The sequence below is a fragment of the Silene latifolia genome, chromosome 7 (assembly GCF_048544455.1).
Source record: "Silene latifolia isolate original U9 population chromosome 7, ASM4854445v1, whole genome shotgun sequence".
NCBI classification, from domain to species: Eukaryota; Viridiplantae; Streptophyta; class Magnoliopsida; order Caryophyllales; family Caryophyllaceae; genus Silene; species Silene latifolia.
Genome location: NC_133532.1, coordinates 82593634 through 82614744, shown reverse-complemented (window position 1 = coordinate 82614744; position 21111 = coordinate 82593634). Strand labels below are relative to the sequence as shown.

The 21111-nt window shown below is 37.5% G+C and overlaps 1 non-coding gene across 1 annotated transcript; it reads left to right on the top strand.

Moving 5' to 3' along the window:
- The first annotated feature begins 3912 nt into the window (after positions 1–3912).
- Positions 3913–4019, top strand: LOC141593695 (small nucleolar RNA R71). The gene has a single exon (XR_012521765.1). It is a non-coding gene; the product is annotated as a small nucleolar RNA R71 (small nucleolar RNA).
- The last annotated feature ends 17092 nt before the right edge of the window (positions 4020–21111 follow it).

The following is a 21111-nucleotide window of genomic DNA, read 5'->3' as shown; positions in this document are numbered from 1 at the left end:
GTACTCTTCCGATGTTCAAAGCCGATTCAAGGAGAATAAAATCAAGTTTTGTGAAATGGTTGGTATCTTTCCTAGCAATTATGGTGTTTCCCACGACCTTGTGCCATACTCTTATGCCCGGATGGTGGACCAAAAGAGCACGACTCGCATGAAAATCCTCAAATTTCTTCCCGGAGATTGCCTCCCAAAGAGGTTCGGGGTCATACTTTCCATAATTCTTGAAATAACGCGGTTCATCACTAAGACCCAAAATTTCACTCAATTCCCTAAAGGTAATGCGTCTAATAACATTAGCTAGACGAAACTCGATATTCTCCCTATTCTCAACTTTGGTGACTTTCAAGGAACTCAAAAATTCCAAGGTAAGGGAGGGGTATGTCAATTCCTTTGTTTCAAACAATTTCTTCAACCCCATGGCATTGAAAAAGGCTCTAGTTTGCTCAAGAACACCCAATTTTTCTAAGGTATCTTCACATATAAATTTGGTGGATTGTAATGACTTCATAGCAAACTTGACAAAGGTATTTCTATGGGTATCGGAAATAAAAGTTACCTCCGGATAATGCAAAAGTTGATCAATTACCGGAGTAGAAGGTGTTGTTGCTCCCATAGAAGGTTGTTGTTGTTGTTGCACTTCCAAGTTTGGTGTTGCTACCACCATAGCCAATGCTTTCTTTGTTTGAAGAGCCTTTTGCCTTTGTGAGAGTGCCTTAGCCTTTGGGGCCTTTGTTGCCTTTGTTGCTCCCTTAGTCCTTGCCATTGATGAACTAACCAAGAAGAGAATGAAAAATCTTCAATTTGTAGTATACCCAAATCGATTTGAAGGTGAAAGGCTTCGCCTTTATGAAATCAAAAGTCAACTCAAAGGTTGAAGATTTTGTGCTTGGTTTTGATTTTTATTGAAGAAGGAGTGATTGATTTGTTGTTGGAAGGATGATTTGATTTGTTTTTGGTGAATGTTGTTGAGGGTTTTTGTTTTTGTGATGGAGAGGATGAGGGTTTTGATGTTGTGGGTAGTGTTTATGAATGAATGAATGAATGAAGGTGGGAGGGGTTTTAAAGAGACCGAAATTTTCGAATCTGCAGGGGCAATGCGTGCGGATTCTGCCTAATCCGTGCGGATTCTGCTCTTTCTGGGCTTTACAAAACTTGCCTAAAGACGGGCGGATTCTGAAGAAGACGCTCGGATTTGCTTGACACGGGACGGGCGGATTTGCTTGAAGACGGACGGATTTCAGTCCAGAAAATTTTGCTTGTTTTCCTCAGCTGCAAAGACGGACGTCTTTCTTTCAAGACAGGCGGATTGCTGCTCAGGACGCCCGGATTCAGTTACAGTCAAGAATTTTTCAAAATTCAGCTCAGTTCAGAACGGGCGGATTTTCTGCAATACGCTCGGATTGCTGAAGACGGGCGGATTCTCTGGAATCCGCTCGGATTCTTCCCCTGTGTACACGGATTCAGTTCCATCCATGCACATTGCATTTCCCTTTCCATTCTTCTATTCTTTCTTCAAGTCTTGTGTTCGTCATTGTGGGGGCACTACTAGGCATGGATAGCCTAGGCAATTGTCATTCCCACACTAAGCTAAAGCACTACACATCAATTGAAATTGTTAGTCCCTCCCTCACTTCTCTCAAACATGACAATTATCTTGATCAAAGTAAATAAAAATCCAAAGATGACAAGAATGCAATACAAGAATTGAAATGTAAGTTAGGGAGTTAGAAGTATTTACAAGTGGTGGTTTAGGGAGGACTCCACCAAACTCTCATTCTTGATGAGATGTCAAGGGGGCATGTTCAAGGTGTTGTTGATGTTGCTCAACACCTAGAAGAAGTAATCGAAGGCTTGTTCATTATCATGGTAGAGGTCTTCAATAGACCTTGGCCTTTGTTGTTGGTCTTGATCGATGGCATTACCAATGTAGGGATTAAAAATCCCTTCAAATTCGTCGTCCCAAAGACCACAAACTTCATTAAGTTGATCATTGAAAATCTCTTGCTTAGATGGAGACAACTCTCCCAATTTCTTCTCTTGGCCAATGAGGCCATCCACTTCTTCCTTGATTGATTTTGATGAGCTTTGCAAGCTCTCCTTGTCACAATTCAGTTGCTCTTTGAATGGAGCATCTTCAATTTTCTTCTTCCATTGGAGTTCCGATTTCTTCCTTTCATCCTTTCATCCTTTCGGCTATAATGATCAATCATGAAACATGGTTCATGCAAACGAGGAGCTCTCATAGTCTTGTCAAGATTAAAAGTAATGCTTTCATCTCCCATTTCTAGAGTGAGCTCACCATGTTTCACATCAATCACCGCACCCGCGGTGTGTAGGAAAGGTCTTCCTAGGATGATTGGAATGTTGGAATCTTCCTCCATATCAACAATGACAAAGTCCACCGGGATGAAAAACTTCCCAATTCGCACGGGGACATCTTCCCATATCCCTAATGGCGTCTTCGTCGATCTATCGGCCATTTGGAGTGTGATGTTGGTGCATTTAAGCTCTCCCATCCCCAACCTTTTACTCACCGAGTACGGCATGACACTCACACTAGCCCCTAGATCATATAAGGCTTTGTTGATCGTCGTGTCGCCAATGGTACACGGTATTGAGAAGCTTCCCGGATCCTTTAACTTTGGAGGTGAACTCCCTTGAAGTATTGCACTACTCACCTTGGTGAAGGCGATAGTCTCAAGCTTCCAGATCGACTTCTTCTTTGTGAGGATATCTTTCATGTATTTTGTATAGGCCGGCACGTGATTGATTAATTCCGTGAAAGGAATCGAGACTTCCAAATTCTTCACAATTTCCATGAACTTTCCAAGTTGATCATCAAATTTGGGCTTGGCTTGACGACTTGGAAAAGGGAGTCTAATCACAATGGGCTCCTTCTCCTTGGCCTTGTCTTCATTTTTCTTTGAACTTTCTTCTTTTGATGATTCTCCATCTTTGGAGTTTTGCACAATTTCTTCCTTTTCACTAGCTTCCACAACTTCATCCTCAACTTGCTTCTTTGGTGCTTCATACCTTGTACCACTTCTCAAGTGAATGGCACTAACCGTTTCATGTCTAGGGGGATTACTTTGAGGTGGTAATTGCCCCTTTTGTCTTTGTGAGCTTGAAGATGCTAGTTGAGTCAATTGGGTTTCCAACATCTTGGTGTGAGCTAGAATGTTGTTGATGGTGGTTTCCTTTGCTTGGCTATCTTTTTGCATTTGAGTGAAAAATTCTTGTTGATTCTTTTGTATTTGGAGGACCGCTTTTTGGACATCAAAGCCTTGGTCATTTTGGTGATTGTATGGATTTTGATTTTGGTAACCTTGGTTTTGATTGTAAAAGGGTCTTTGATTTTGGTTTCTCATGGGTGGTGGAGTGTATGTTGTTTGAGGGTTTTGAACATTTTGGCTTTTGTATGAGAGATTTGGATGGAATTTGGTGTTTTCATTGTAAAAGTTGGAACAAGGGGTACCACTCTTGTATGCTTGGAAAGCATTCACTTGTTCATTTGTTCCCCTACATTCACCTTGGTCATGTCCCAAAGTTCCACAATTCTCACATATCCCACTTGGGATTGATGAGGATGCCGTCATGGCATTAACATGATGCTTTGATGATTTTGAGTTTTCCTCAAGTCTAGCCATAGCTTGTTCAATCTTCAAGTTGATTGTGTCAATGTGAGCACTAAGTTGAGCACCCAATTGAGTAACGGAGTCCACTTCATGCTTTCCTCCTCTAGTAGCCTTGCGAGGTCTACTATATTGTGAGTTATGGACCGCCATTTCCTCAATCTTGTTCCATGTTTTATTGTCATCAACTTCGGTGAACATTCCATTTGATCCCATATTGAGAATGTTCCTGGAATCTTCATATAAACCATTCCAAAATTGTTGTATCAAAAACCATTCGCTAAGTCCATGGTGAGGACATGAGTGACAAATTCCCTTAAAACGCTCCCAAGCTTCATACAAAGACTCTTCATCCCTTTGCTTAAAATCCATAATTTGAGCTCTTAGCATGTTAGTCTTTTCCGGTGGGTAGAATTTTTTGTAGAAAGCTAGAGCCAACTTCTTCCAAGAATCTATTCCGAGGGTGGCCTTATCAAGGCCCTTCAACCATTGCTTCGCGGTGCCGATTAGAGAAAAAGGAAATAAGACCCATCTAATTTGGTCTTGAGTCACGCCGGTTTGAGAGATTGCATCACAATAGTCGCAAAAGGTTTCCATATGAGAATGAGGGTCTTCACTAGGCATCCCCCCAAATTCGCTCCTCTCAACTAATTGGATGAAGGCGGACTTGGCAATAAAATTTCCGGTTAGATGTTGCGGTGTAGGAGTACCATTTGGTAGATTCTCCTCGGTGGGTACGGAGTGTGATGAGAATTTAGGCATTGTAGGTGGATTTTGTGGGGTATTGTGTAATGGGTTCTCTTCTCCTTCTATTGTGAAAGGATTGACAAACTCACTAGTGGGTTGAACAACTTCACTAATACCTCTTAAATTCCTCCTAACAAGTCTCCTATTGTTCGTCAAGGTTCTTTCGATTTCACGGTCAAAAGGTAGCAAATCACCTTGTAACCTTCTAGACATGCAAAATATCAAACAACTCGAAAACAATTAGAACAAACCTTGAGGAGTTTACTTCCCCAAGGCGAAGAAAGACACAACTAATAACAATAAAAAGAAATCTAAATCAAATAAACACCATCCCCGGCAACGGCGCCATTTTTTGATGCGAGTCCGCTTAGTGTTCACAAATTAAGATGTGGTCGTTGGGTCACGGTCGAATCAAAACACAATTTATAGCTTCACAAACAACTCTACAATTAGTAAAGAGGCAAGTAAAGGTCGGATCCCAAGGGACGGGAGTTGAAATGAGATTTCTATTGCAACTAGTGGTGTTTAAGGGGTGTCACAAATTGGGTTGATGTAGAAGGTCACTAAACTAAAATAGCAATGAAAATAAACAAGCAAGATGAATTAAAGGGGTGTAAACAATTGATTAAAGGCACTAGGGTGTCATGGGATCATAGGGGAATCATGGGATATGATCATACAAACATGTTCTCAAATTATAAGCAAGCAATTATTGTTGTGATGGATTGAGTTGGGTTATATCTTACAATCCTAGGAAAGTTTGGGTCCCGGAGCCGAATCGATTAGATTGTACAACACCTACAAGTCGACTTAATCTTCCCTACTCAACAACATGCATGGTCTAATGAGACTTGAGTTGGGTTATGTCTTACAAGTCTCATTGAAAAGATAAAAGATGATAGTAAATGCAAGGATTCATAGGCTTAGCATTTCATCAAATATAACATGTGCATGAGTTGAGATCAAAACAAGCAAGCAAATAAAACATGAAAGCATATTAATTTAAGCATGAATCATTCCCCATGTTGATTTCCCCTAATCACCCATTTAACCCTAGCTAAGAGACTACTCACTCATTATCATGTTGATCATGCTAGCAAGGTTGTCAATCATACCAACAATATGAAACATGATGAATAAATGAAAGTAATTAACAATAATTAAAAAGGGATTAAGAGATTATACCTACTAATGATTCCAATAATAAAGCAAAGATAAAAGAAGTACTTGAATGCTTGATTGAGAGGTTGTCAATCTCCCAATAATAACCCAAATAATCTTCAATTACCCAAAATAAAGGATGAACAAGAGAGAGATTAAAGAACTAAAACATGGATTAAAACTTGATTAATACTTGATTACAATATTAAAGAGAGATTTGATTGATATTAACTACACTAATTATTGATAAGAAGAACATGCCCTCTAATTAGACTAATGGGGTATTTATAGTGGAAATTAGGGAGGATGCATTAGGGTTAACTAAGGGCTAAACTAGTAATTACACTTTTTAGATTTGAGCAAGGAGGACCCGGTATTTTTCGAGAGAAGGGCTTCTTTCTTTGTAGCTTGGAGAAGAGGAAACCGTGCTGAGCTGGAATCCGGGCGGAATAAGGTTGGGACGGGCGGAATCTGGCGTTGGAATCCGAACGGATTCAAGGGAATCCGGTCGGATTGTGGAGGTGGAATCCGAGCGGATTCGTGCAAAGCCGCACGGATTGTGCAGCTGCGGGACGGACGGATTGGTGACAATCCGCTCGGATTGTCACTCAGCAACATATCTTCTTCTTTTCTTCCCTTTTCTTCATAAATTCCTTGGGGATTTCCTTGGGGACTCAAGGATCCTTTCTCAACATTGCTCTTCTACTATAATATGTACAAAGGCTATCTAGTCTTGTCTCTCCTTGATACTTGGTCATTGAATACGATAAATTTAGTCTCGTTTTGCCATGAAAATGCAAGATTCTTACTCCTTTCCTACCAAGGGATCAAAATCTAAAAGAATATGCAAAACAAAGAACTAAAGATAAGAAATGACCCAAATATGCACTAAAAAGCATGGGAACAAGGCTAATTCGGGGGCTAAATATGCGCTAATTATGGTCACATCACAAGGCATATGTTCAATTCCGGGTGAATTTTAACATGCAAGACAAGGACGTGTCTCTTGAAGAGTTGCACAAGTTACTTGTGCAAGCCGAAAGAGACATGGGGTTAAATGTTAACCCACCTAAGGATGTGCTTAACATAAGCACCAAAAGCAAGGGAAAATTCAAGAAGAATGAAAAGAAGGGTAAGAAGCAAGCTCCCACCTTCACCAAAGCTAAGACTTTTGAAGCTAGCACTTCCAAGACCAAGAAGGGTCCTCTTGACAAATGCCATTATTGTAATGGTGTTGGACATTGGAAGAGGAATTGTTCCAAGTATCTTGGTGACATGAAAGCTGGAAAGATCACTCCAGTAGGTAAATGACTATCCTTTCTTTTATGTTTCTAATTCAACTATGGTATTGTGATACAAAGTTGTGATAATGTATCCCCTTATTATTGTAAATAGGGCCTCCACCAAGCAAGGACAAGGGAAAGGAAAAGCAAGCTTGGGAAATCATCTAGAAGCTAGGAGTAGCTTCCATGAAGCTTCGCTTTTTATTGTCTTATTTTAATTTATGTTTCGGATTTTTAGAACCTTTTGATTTCCGTGTTCGACATGGATATGTTTGATCCTTTCTAAACAATTGTTGTATTTTGGATTATGGTGGCTTGGTTTGAAACCCAAGTCACCCGTTTTATTATATTTTTCCGTGTTCTAAAAATTTGTCTTAATATACTTGCTCATAGAAACATATGATCATCCACTTAAAGTGATCTAATAGACAACAATAATGATGGGATTCATTATATGTCCACAAGCTTAAGGCTTGTGTATGATCAATTAAAAAGTGATGATTGAGTTGATGAACTCTCTTAAAGGAATGACAATCACCAAGTACACTTATCAAATCTAAAACTATTAGTCAACCTATGAGATAGTCCTCCTTATACTTCAAAATCATCATTTGTGTCTCATAAGCTATCTTTGAATCTCTAGTGTATTTATTCTAAAGATAGAGTGGGAGACAAATGAAGACACAAAGAACACAAAGCAAATTTGTATCACAAAGCAAATTTGTATGCAAATTTGTATACTTGTGTAAATGAGATCTACGCAAGAAAGAATGATTTGTAAACCTATATAGATAGTGTACACGAATAGATGAGTTCTATGGTCTCGAATAGATCAAATATACATGACAAAAGAGACCAAGTGAAGTAATCAAAAGAATATGTTCTCATGATAACTACACGAGGAGACCAAAAGAAAGTTTTGGAAGAAAAATGACTAATGTAAAGTCTTAACAAGAGATTTGGCTAGTTGATGAACGACTTTTGACCAATAGTTTAAATATTGATATTTACTTAAGAGCCTAAATGAAACAAAGTTGCATCCTTGAAAATAAATGAGATTTATGACTAAAAGTTGCAAAGAATGATATGCCGATATACACAAGAGCTAAGTTAAGTGTTAACCACGCTAGTGTCATTACTTAACCTCATCAATAAAAATGAAATGGTTAAACCTCCTTCCGAAAGGGGTATTTTGAGAAGGACGTGAATTAAATGAAATACGCATTTAAATAATGACATTTGCTACGCATCATTATTAAAATGAATGAGTTAGAGATTAAAATCTCTTTCCATAAGTTTAAGATTGAAACCTTTTCAAAATAGGTATTTTGAAAGGATATGCTGGGAACATATATGGTTTTATCTTAATAACTTGGCAAAGCAAAATATATTTCAATTCTTGAAATGTTTCGATTGAGTAGTCAATTGCGAAACATGTGGAATTAAGTGGGAGTTGGAAATTATCATGTGAAGACATGGAATTTAGTGGGAGCAATCATCTTGTAAAATTGATAATTCATTACTCATTGAGAATGACGAGCTAATACTATCTTTCACAAAGAAGTATTTGAGTTTTCAATTCTGGATGAAAATGGACTATGATGAATCCAATCACATCATGAGATGTTGGATAAGTATTGAGATATACACATCAAATCAACAAGAAACGTAGGTTATTCATATCGATGTAAATAGAATTACCATAAGCAGTCATGGTCATTCATTGAACCTAAGAATGGTTGATCACATGATTATTAATTACTAATGTTTCCGCCATTAGAATAATCATGCACATGTCCAATAATGAATCATATGCATAAGAGCATAATGAATCATTAGCAAGCCATAGAAAAATCGACATGAATTCTCGAGGAGAACCAATGAGCGATTCCAGTGTTGGACAGAACACTCTGTTATGTGACAAGAGGTTGCACATATTGAAGTTCGATCACACGTAAGGATTTATGAAAATCCTAAGCTATTCAAGCTAAAAGGAGAAATAAGAAGCTTGGAAAGTTACTTAGTTATAGTAAGAAGTTACTCAAAACTAATATTTTCTAATATGCTAGGACTTATGAGAAGTGCTAGGCTAATCATCTTGAAAATTGTTGCAAGACTCTACAAAACGTATACCTAGTGCATTGTGAGTGGGTAGAACACTTGACAAGTGCAAGTTACATCATCCACCACAAATTCGTTGGTTATGTGATAAAAAACCAGAAAGTTCTTTCAAGATAAAGAACCCAAACCTAGGTTGGGAACCTATATGTGTACTTGGTAAGGTTCATGCTATGAGAGATAACATGAATATAAAGGATAATGCAATATAAGAAGTTTGAACACATGGACACATGGTATGTTAAACTTCTATTGAAATCGACTAGTGTTTACACACTTACGATATGCATCACAAGGTTGTAATATGATATTGACTACCTGAATGTGATGTCGACATTTGTCGTTTGAGTTATTATTAACTCACCTTATACTTTGTTACATCCAAACGGGTTGTAGAGACAATTGAACCCCGTTAAAGTGAACACGGATTAGCATTGTATTCGCCCATAGTTACTTACATGAGGTGACGTCTCGAAGTGACTAGAATGTGATGCGATTGATGGCAAGTTCAAGTGCCATGGAGTCATGTGTGATGACTAGTCGATCACATAGGCAGACTGTTAGGAACACCTTGTCGGGCCTTATGACCGCTTATAGAGTTCTGGCAAATTTATATAGCCTGGTTGTGGCGAGAGCTACTATAGTATTCTAATGAGTCGATTCTTTTGACTAAAGACTGTTCACCTAAGATGGCACAGTTTCAGATTAACTTTGATTTGTGTTACTACGACTTTCGTAAATGGGGTCAAATGGGCATATTTTGAGTTATGATGGCTGTGGCTAGTTGAAGGGAATAAGTGCGATAGGAATTGTCCACCCCTTGTCAGGGTTATAACAATATCTCAGGGCCACTCGAGGAGTAATGAACTGGAAATGCGTGGCCACGCTCGGAAGATATCTATGGTAGATAAATCCGGTCAATCAGTTATTCTCCAGATCGAGGAAACCACTCTCGATATGATCACTTGCAAGTACGACCTGAAAGACACCTTGCATTGAGTGGGAGATAGTAATAGGACAAGAGAATTGGTGACGCACACTTGTCGAGGACAAGTGGGAGATTGTTGGAATATGTGTCCTCCGACAATAATGCGCTCACAACTGTCGATCACGATGATCACATGTTTAAGTCTCATTTTAAGAATACATTTGGGAAGTAATATTTTACTGTCAACTGGTCCACACATATCAGTAATGATTGGCTGACTAGAGTTTGACATTACTGTCGTGCGACGGTGGTGATCAGTTGATCCCCTTAGGTCATACCTAAAGGGTAACACTCTTAATTAATTATTTAATTGATCATATGACGATACGGGTTAATTAAATTACTTAAAATTGACGGACGATTTTGGAAGTAATATTTACGTATCTCATTATAATTTGATTAAATAAGATACGGTATAAGTGATCGAATTGTTTTATTACTTAGATGAAATTATTGTTTAAGGAAACAATTGCATTTGAATGAATTATTTATTATAAATACAAGATGTTGTGATTTATAATTGGTAAATTATTTTGGTACAAGTAATTATGAATTACTAAGTCGATTTTGTACATGACGTATTTTATTAATGCGTTGATTTTTAATACGTTAAAAATACATGACAATTTTACATGACTTGTGACATGTGACAAATTGACAAAGATAAAATGAAATCCATTTTATCTTAAATGGACCGAAATAGTGGGTATATTAGGCTAAATATTATGTTGATTAATTAAGTGGAAAACATAATCATTTTTCCTAATTACTAGCCATTCAAACCTAGTTGTTTTTGTGAAGAGCACCTTGATCATGCATTGGCCAAAGCCACCCCACCCTACCCGGTTTTCCTAGTGAAAGAGACCAAAGGGTTTTCTATATTATTCACCTAATACACTCATGATAAGTTAGTGTATTATTCATTCATTCCATCATCTAAAAATATAGAGTTTTTAGAGAGATAAAAATCACTTCTTTTTCTCCCTTCTCTTAACCGAAATTGAGAGACCAAAATCAATATTTTTGGGTCAATTTTATATAGATTAATATTGTTCTAGTATTAATAATATTAATTTTATTAAGAGGTTATCTTGGGTATTATTCCTTGGGAGGGATTCTATACTTGAATCCTTTGTTCATCCAATATTTGGAGAGCTCAAGAACAAGTGAGTAGGAGAACTCATTTGTGCCCATATATCCGATTTCTCAATGTAAGGAAAACGATTTCTTATTTATCTTTATTCATGTTTGCATGCATAAGATCCAAATTAATTTTATGACTAAATTAAATTGTAACATATAAGAATATGTTGTAATAATGAGACATAGATTTCTAACAACAAGAGTAGCTTCCAAGGAAAAAAAGAGAGTTTAGAAGAAAGATAGCCACCAAGAGGTAAAGAATAAGGCAACGAACACAAAGAAGGTGGAATATCTTCGAGGGAGAAGAAGCATTCTTCAAAGATTGAACAAACCTTCAGTTTCCGGCACTAAGCACCAAGTCTTGATCTCCACATAGGTAAGTTCACGGTCATTGATCAAAGGGCACAACAATTATTAAATGACAATGAACAAACATGTTAGAACCTAAGAAAGAGCAAACACACTACAGACTACCACCTTAGGTCCTTAAGTCTACCCATCTCTCATTTATTATTCAAGGTCAAGTTCAATTTAAATTTGGGGTACACGTGTGTGCGTCGGGAGCAACGTAGGCTCTGATACCAACTGTGACACCCCGCGATAACGCGGAAAATATAACTAATAAATTAAAGCGGAAATTTATGATATTTTAAAAACTTTTTGGTTATTAGTTAAAGATTAACGTGCGGGTGCCAAAATGAAATAAAACAAATACAATAATAGACAAAATTAGGTTATTACAACCCAAGTCTAGAAGGCGGGGAAAAGATATCCCACGAATAAACATATAAAGGGTTTCTAAACTAGAAACTAAGGTCCAAGGGTTTAGTTCTCGCTATCCCACACGTCTTCCCCACGTAAGCATCTTCACAACCTGTCATTCATGTAAACATGAACACCACAGTCAGTGGGGAGTAACTCAAGGTTCTCCCAGCCACAATATGTCGAAACGAACATAACAAGGAACGAAAACAAACAATCATATTAGATAAGACATGAGTGAATCGAATCATAACTAAACATAGGATTATACGTGTTTAAACCAACAAGAGTAAAAGAAGTGATAGAATAAACAAGTAAGGCATAAGCAACAATAAATAAATGGAAAAGAAGGACAAGGAAACCGACACGGCCACTTAGCCACGAGCACGTATTTCAAGGAGATATGACCAAAGTAACCATCCAAATAATGCAAGACATTTATTACTCTTAGACTATAATTTCCCCGGGTAGGACTACGATAATAATACGGTCCTAGTCTAAATATGCAGATTCTCGGGTGTACATCCCGATTCGACGTGCGCCAAAGACAAAGACGCACCCAAGACTCGACTACTAAGGAGACCGAGTACCCCAATCGCCGAACAAAGACGAAAGTGGCGGAAAGACTAAGATAAGACTCACTTGCCGTAACAAAGACAAGTGGCCAAAAGCCGTACTTGCGTAACAAAGACAAGTAGGCCAAAACCGTACTTGCCAGAACAGCACAAGTAGGTCAAACCCGTGCTTGCCAGAACAACACAAGCAGGGCAAAAATGTATGTCAAGCACGTACGATGGTAATATGGCATTTCTACAAGAATACGACTCTTACAAGTAATCATTTATAATAACCTTTTCATGCTTGTAACATATAAATAAACATTTCATTTCATAATTATACGTGCCGGTTAAATAAAATAAATAAAATATAACAAGTGGTAATGGATAATTTACGTCATGAGGAAATTTACAGAAAGTACACAAATTCAATACATGTGACAAGATGAGCCCAAAAATTTAGTAATGGTGAGCCCACTAAACATCAAGAAATTGAGTCCAAATAAAAGAGAGAAGTGAGTCCAAAAGTTATCATAATTTGAGCCCAAGAATTAAATGTTGGTGAGCCCAACATCAATTTTCACAAAACAAAACAAAAGAAGAAAAGGACGGCATCACTATTCACAGTAGGCAGGGGAAGAAAATGAAGTGACCATAGTTGGTTCATTTCCTCACTCATGTACCTGCACAACAGTTCTAAGGACGGCATATAGCTGGACTCTGGCAGTTCGACCTTGAATTTTCAAGGCGGAGAAACAACACGTACACATGGGACAACTTTAAGATGAAGGTATAGCAAGAAAAACAGATCCAAGAGACCGTTTAATTCGTCTCAAAATGGAGTTCAAAACGAGTATAGTAACGGTTTCAAATCTGCATTTAGAAGCTCTTATTTCGACTCCTTTTTAAGTCGAAATTAACTCGGGATTGGGACAGGCATGAGCATACTCAGATAATTCCAGCAATATGACATGAAAACAAGCAGTGAACGGAGGGAAAGAAAAATAGGCAGGGTGAGCAGTCAGCTTGTACAATTTCAGACGGAGTGTAAACGACAATTTCGAGACGAGCTGAGTACGATTATAGCAGGGATGAATACCAACAATTTTCCTACTTAAACTAAGCCCATAAATTCGACAAACACGTAAGCACAATTAAAGGCAAACAACCAACAATTTCGAGACTTAGTCGTGTATGGAACAAATGATGAACCGTGAGACACAATACCAGCTAACCACAAGTACTACCAAAAATTGATTTCATACCTAAGGAAACATATAAAGGTCTAAACTTTTACTATAAACACAGAAAAGTCGAGCAGGAAGACGAGTTTGCCGACGTTTGTCGAGTAACCTATCACCGTTACCTTAACTTTGTTTAATCTTCAAGAGAATGGTCTATTATGAACGAGTTTCCTTCGGGGTCCTCAAAGCCTTCACCTAGAAACCGTAATAACAGCCGAGATTAGCTTAAAAACGTTACATTCATGAGACGAGTCGAGACGAAAACTCCACAAGACTATATCTTTCTTACCTTAAAAGATGAAGGAAGAGATAAGGAGAAGAATGGTGCAAAAATTAAGAGGAATGGTGGAAAAATGGAGCCGGGATCTGTATTAGAAGGTCACGAAAATGGCGTCTTATGGACTCTGCTTGTTTGAATGCTGCTGATGCATTATCCTTTCTTTTGTTGTTGTTTGTTGGATATTTCCAACTTGAATGAGAAAGAAGGAAACAAAAGGGGCCGGATGGTATTGGTCAAGTGATTATTATAATTTTAGTTGGGTGCCAAAATTGAGGGGCGTGTTGTCGACACGGGATAGGTCGAGAGTAGATAAGTCTAGTCTCACATGTGAACATGTGACGGTCTTGTCAGACGGAAATAATATCTCGAGTTTATATTAACTTGAGACGGAAACTAATATTATTACTGTCACTATTATTGTCCGACCAAAAATACGTATACATATATTCTTATATAAATTATGTCTTAAAAATATAATTTAATAATAATACGTATTTTTATATAAACGAGCTTTTATATATTACTTTTATAAAAACCGTGTTTGACATAAAATTAACTAAACTGAATAATTCAAAAGTATTTAATAAAGTGATTAAACGGTCTAATAAATTTTAAATGTCAAAATGGGAAATTCGCGGGTGTTACATATATGCCCGACCGACACTGACAAGAAATAGCAGTAAACAAACAACGATCTATGACAACACGAAAATACTCGTATCACAACACGAATTACCTTGCACAGTGCACAAAACCACATTGATAGCCATCACAACTTTTACAATCTCACAACACTGACTCAGCACAACTTTCTTGACCACAAGACTTCTTAAAACTGCTCTACCAGATAACGACGCAGCATATTTGACAGGATCACAAATACCAACCTTAGGAATATTATCAATACCATGACTCTTGAGGCCGGAACCTCACACCATTACTTACAGAGATCATACATACACATATAAGTATAACATATGACGCGGAACACACATATAACGACTCGTAACTATCACGCCACACCATTACTCGTGAGGCCAGGACCTCACACAAAGTTTTACACACCTCATGGACCCATAATCAAATCTAACTAGCCAATCCTGATCACGTAAGTTACCACTTAATAGATAATACCTCCAATCCGAACTTAACTCAGGTGCCCTTCATAACACATCCTCTCATACACAAAATTATCACCACCCGGCGGACGTAGCCATATCATCAGTACCCAACTTCTAGCGAACACCCCATATATCCACCTCTTATACTCCCTCACAACCATACCTACAGATCAGTCTGCACAGAATCAACCCCATTAGGACAACTAACTTTCTTAATGTAACATCATCCTCAACCAAGAGTGACAACAATACGACACCACCATCCTTCATGTGACTACTCTCTTACTATCATTTCTTAATATCACAATCCGTTTCATCTCTTTGGTTATCATCCCAAATAACGAACATCAAATCCATCAACAAAATTTACCTCAACATTATTTCCAATTCTATCCTTTATCGCGTCGTAACCTAACCTCCCACCAAAATCTCATATCGCATAAACACTCTACCAGCTTCTTACTCCCTTAATACCTCAAGACCGACAGCTAACATGTCGTCCTGAATTCCTATATAACTATTAACTCACATCCTTTCATAATGCTATCTTGCCTTTCCTTGATTCCTTATTTTCATGTCCCATAACTTTGATTAACGTTCTCCCAATTTACCTCCATCCAATAATACCACGTAATAATTTATCTTCTTCCTTCTTCTACCTAACTCCTTAATAATCCGATTACCTTCTTGTTGCTCCACCACTCAAATTCCATTAATTCATATCGATATCTTCTCTTTCTTTCTTATCACTGATCCTCTCCCATCATATTATTTACTCGCATTTGTCACCATAAAGTCCCCACAACTAACGTTTAGCCTTTAATTAGTTATCTCTCCATTTCGTATCCCTAGAAAACCAACCATTCACCTCATACCATTAATTGCCCAAAGAATTATACACTTGGCTCACCTCTTGATAATTCAAATTCCCAATCTCAGTCATTTCTACAAATCCACGTCGCGATATAGCTCCATCTAAGTTCACTATATACCCTTCTTCTCAATCCCTCTATAACAACCTTTCATTACCTATATATTCTTAACCAACACAATCCTAACTGTCTCCCTCCATAAACCCTTACATATCCCAATTTAACACTATCCGCATCCCTCATATCAACCTTTGCATTCTCACATATCTTTACCCTTACATCACTCTTGCCCATAAACACTTGCTTTTATATAGTCAATACACGACTATATCACTCACCATATCTCACAAAACATGTTCCTTACCTCGATTAGCTCATCATTCCTCTCTTTCCTTTTTCCACTATCCCTCACAACCACATTAACACATGTCTTCCTTATCCAACACATGTCCCTCACAAGCCAACATTCTCCATATCATAACATCCGGCAACTTACGTATCAAGATCGTCACATAAGTAAGAACATCTTCGCGTTCTAAATTTGTGTAGCTAGCTGAAGGGAAACTCGAAGGATGAGAGAGAAAACCTAGAGAGAGAAAGATCTAAGTTTCGTAAGCTGCAAGGTAAAAATGGCACGATCAAAAAAATCTTTTAATAATAATCCTTAAAAAAACAACAAAAAAATACTAATAACAACAAATCATCGTCATCCTCTAATCGAGCTAGGGTTCTGAATTTTGGCAAGGATGCTTTACGCCCGCTTGATTTAGACGATGATTTGGAAACTATTGATGAAGAGGAGGAATTGATTGATGAGGAAGCTGATGCAACTGACTGGCAATCGGTGGGATGTCCAGAGGTAAACCTTCTTAAAATCACTCTTGAGGATGTTAAGGATGAAATCAACTATTGGACGCCATCGGTGTATGGGTATGTTGTAGGGGCCAATCCACCTTGGAATGTGATTTCTGGGTATTTACGTAGGGTGTGGACAGGGGTAAACCTGGATAAACTCTCTTTTATGCCCAATGGAATTTTCATTGCTAGGTTTAAGTCGATCAAGGACCAACAGCAAGTTTTGAATGAGGGACATTTGATGTTTGATAACAAACCTGTTATCATCAGAGAGTGGACGCCTTCTCTATTATGAGTGGACGCCTTCTCTATTGTTAAGCAGGACGGTTCCCTGAGATTTGATGTTTTGAATGAGGGACACTTGATGTTTGATAACAAATAAGAATAAGTAACACATAATAGAGAACTGTTATCATCAGAGATCATACTTAACTGTATGATCTGGACCTGAAATTATGGGGGACTGGATGCCTTAAAAAAATTGGGGGTCTGATTGGTAAGGTACTCAGGACGGATGAGGCTACTGAGAAAAGAAATTTTTTGGGATATGCTCGTCTGCTGATTGAGGTACAATTGAATCAGAAGTTCCCTGAGAGCATTCGGTTTGAGGATGAAACAGGTTTGGAGAGGACAATTAAGGTGATATATGACTGGCTGCCTGTAACATTGATGTGACCATAATTTGAGCATATTTAGTCCCCGAATTAGCCTTGTTCCCATGCTTTTTAGTGCATATTTGGGTCATTTATTGTCTTTAGTCCTTTGTTTTGCAGATTCTTTGAGGTTTTGTTTCCTTGGTAGGAAAGGAGTGCAAACCTTGCATTTTCATGGCAAAATGGAGCTAAATTGATTGAATTCAATGACCAAGCATCAAAGAGAAGACAAGACTAGAAGGCCCACTACTACAAAAATAAGAATAAGTAACACATAATAGAGAACGGTTAAGTTGAAGAACCGTTTTCTGACAGTAAAGAGAACGCTTTCCTGAAGTGAGCGTTATGTAAAAAATAAATAGAGAACGCTTCTTATATTCACAGTTATCTAAACTTATTATTAAAATAATAAAACAATAAAGTTTAAAAAAGATAAAGTAAAACCCAATCCTGATGTGTCCCCAATCGCCTCTTCTAACACAGTATAAGTTAACAAAACACAAGTGATGAACAATAACCCTTTGTTCTGTCCTTACGCTTATCTCCCTCAACCAGATCTGCCATTCGTTAAGAACAGCCGCCGCCGGTCGCCTAACTAACGTCGTCGGCCGCATGGCCCGCATCACCACCTTCGACATTCTTATCAGGTTCGAAAATTATTCTAGGGTTTGCTCACCTTAATCCAAAAATAGGGCTTTATTAGGTTCGGATTCGAATTGTGGTTATAAATCAAGAAACTTACATGCTTCTTTGAAAATTTCAGGTTGGCTTCCTATTTGATGTTTTTACACTTTAATAAACCCTAGAAATTTGGGGATTTTACCATGAACAAGGAAAGTCGATTGTTGCTTGTTTATCATCAATTTGTAAGTCATACTTGATTGTTGATTTGGGGATTTTACACTTCAATAAACCCTAGAAATAGGGCTTTATTAAGTTCATTTCTATTTGCATTTGTTATTGATTTTCTTTGCTTGATTTGTAAGTCATACTTGATTGTTGTAACTCAATTAAATTTGCCGTTGTTGCTTGTTTATCATCAATTTCTTCTTCTTAATTTGATTTGTTTTTAGCAATTGATTCTTGTTCCATCCGTCTCAATCATTTCCTTAGCAATTCGTTCTTTTGTTGATTGTTGTTTATTGGGAGATTATTGTAATTTACAGCTGTTTTATTCGTCGTCTTTCAAGCCAAGGATTATTGTAGTTTGTCCAGCTGAATTCAATTGCAGATTGCATTTCCCAGTATGAATCAACGAATTTCGATTCGACGTTTATTTTCTTCTTGATTTTTTTCTTTAAAACTAGGTCATCTATTCGTCCTTTAAATTTTAGATGTCATAAAATTGTTTCCAGCTAACCAAGGTCCTTAAAGGTTGATATTCATTGCCGAGATGGGGAATAAAATTGACATAAATTAAAAGCATTTTTTTTGCTCACAAGGCAGCTAAAGCATGTCAGTTAGCGATTGTTTAAGTAATTATGTAAGCATGATGTCATATATTAATTGGGAATGTGAAACTAAATTTCTTTGGTATTTGAGTATTTATGTGTCATTTCATGGTAAGTATATACCTTAATAAGTTTTTTGTACGAAATTCAAGTAGAAACAGTTGACGATTACGATGAATATTGCCACTATGTCGCAGGACTTGTTGGCCTAGGACTATCAAAGCTGTTACATAACTCTAGCTTGGAGGATCTGGCATCAGATAGTCTATCGAATTCAATGGGTTTATTTCTACTTGTTTGTACATCTGAGCTTAACTTTCTTTGTTCAGAGATGTTCTGCAACTATGATGTTGCATTGTGTAATTTTCAAGCCTTATTGTGCAGAAAACAAACATCATTCGTGATTACCTTGAAGATATAAATGAGATACCAAAATCTCGCATGTTTTGGCCTCGGGAGATATGGATCTTTTGGGTGGGGATAAAACCACTTTCCTTCGTTCCATGACTAGTGATGATCACATGTGTGGGGATTGTCTTATTCTTTTACACCTCTTGCATCCATTCTGCTGGTATTTCATTTACTCTTTTTAGTATTCCGTATATACGATGAATATTATTGTTTTTTTTAGGGTTTTTTTGTGTAATTTTGAGTATTCTACTTATTGGATAATATACCCATATGACGTGTCTCATTTGATTTTGTTTGATATTACCTCAATATGACTTTTTTTAATTGTAATTGATGAACACATTTATTTTCCGCCGATGATTATAAGGGTTTTTCATTCGATCCTCTATATATGTTTTCTTATGCCTTTTGCTTTTCTCCTGAATGTGTGACTTTCTGTAATTTCAAAGAATCAAAGATGTATAAGTCAATATTATACAATCAGCTATGTGCGGCTGTGTTGTGTACCCTTAGCTTTTAGGTTCAAAAATTGAGAATCATTGATCGATTAAGGAAGCTGCAAGAGTTGGTCGCAATTATGGACAAGGTAGACTATTTGGGGATGGCCTGAATTCGCCCATTCTAGGCTCTATTGGGTTTGCCATAAGTAGCAAAACTGCCAAATATTTCAAGACAAGCAATTTACTACTGTTATATTAATTTTCAGCTAGATTATATGCTCTATTTTGAGATCAACAGATTTAAGTGCTCTCAGTAGATTCCTTCTTTCTTTTGTGATTAGTTTGTAATTTATGTGTACTGTATTCATATTCTGCTTTCGACCCTTCAGGAGAACAAGGAAGGTCTTGAGTTGCTCAAGACAGCTATTGAGAAGGCTGGATACACCGGCAAGGTAAATAACTTCGTCAGTGGTAGTTTGTCAAATCTGATCATAGGAAATTTATTCAGTGAGCTTATTTTTACATGTTCTCTATCGCAGGTGGTTATTGGGATGGATGTTGCTGCATCTGAGTTCTACATGGAGGACAAGTCATATGACTTAAACTTCAAGGAAGAGGTATGCTTCAGTTGCCTTTCAAATTGGTTACAAGTCATTTGTGGCTGAGTACCCCATTGTGTCAATTGAAGATCCTTTTGACCAAGATGACTAGGAGCACTATGCTAAGATGACCGCAGAAATCGGAGACAAAGTACAAGTTGTTAGAGATGATCTCTTGATGACCGCAGAAATCGGACTTAGTTTGTTTGCTCGCTGTTTTGGCTCGGTGAAACAAGTGTAATTTTTTTTTTTGGTGCTATGTGAAACAAGTGTATTGGTATTGGTATTTGATTTTAATGAGAATAAATATATTAATTTTATTCAAATATCATCAATATTTTTTTTTTAAAAAGCCAAGAGGGATAAAGAACTATTAGCTTACCCAACCGTTCTCTTTTACTAGGAAAAGAGAACGCTTATCAGGTGTTCTTTAAAGCTCATTTTAGCCGTTATCTATGACTATGAATACAAAATGCCTCTTCTAACAGTTCTCTAAGCTTTAGAGAACACTGAGTTGGAGAACGCCTCTAAAGCGTTCTCTAATGTTAATTCCAACAGTTCTCTAAGCCTATTTCTGTAGTAGTGGCCTTTGTACATATTATAGTAGTTGGGCAATGATGAGAAAAGATCCTTGCATCTCCGAGAAAATCCTCAAGGATTGTATGAAGAGAAAGGAAGAAAAGAAGAAAGGAGGAAGCTGATCTACAATCCGAGCGGATTGCCCACAATCCGCCCTTCCAAGACAAGCAATCCGAGCGTCTTCCTCAGCTGGACGCTCGTCCAAAACCACCACAATC